Consider the following 506-nt stretch of genomic DNA (forward strand, 5'->3'; position numbering starts at 1 on the left):
AAGCGCCGGGCATCGCGACCATGGCGGCACCGTTCCCAGTCGTCCCGTCCCTAGAGCGTAGGGAGGGGCAGCGATGCCGTCGGGAGCAAGGGCAACGACCCAGGATGTCGGAACGGCCGAACCAGGCGCGGCCAAGCCCGGCACCGGCGCCCGTCGCACCCACTGGAGGTGGATGCAGGGGAGGCAATGGCGGCGCCGGGCGCGGGGGCGGCAGCCCCCCACCAGTGGGATGGGGCCCAGGCTATCGAGATGGTCGAGCCAAGCGTGGTCGAGCCGAGCCCTGGTGCCCGCTGGCACCGAAGGCAGGGGAGGCGGCTGCGATGCAGTCGATCTCAGCCCCAGCGCCCACCGCAACCCGCCGGCACCGGAGGCGGAGGTGGCGCCGAACCCACCCAGATCTAGGGTTTGTCTGGGCACCATGGGAGGAGGGTAGGGGGAGGAGAGAGAGCGAGGCGATGCAAAGAAGGATGCCGGCGTCGGGAGTGCCGCCGGCGCGGGCCGAGGGT

The sequence above is a fragment of the Setaria italica genome, chromosome III (genome assembly GCF_000263155.2).
Source record: "Setaria italica strain Yugu1 chromosome III, Setaria_italica_v2.0, whole genome shotgun sequence".
NCBI lineage: Eukaryota > Viridiplantae > Streptophyta > Magnoliopsida > Poales > Poaceae > Setaria > Setaria italica.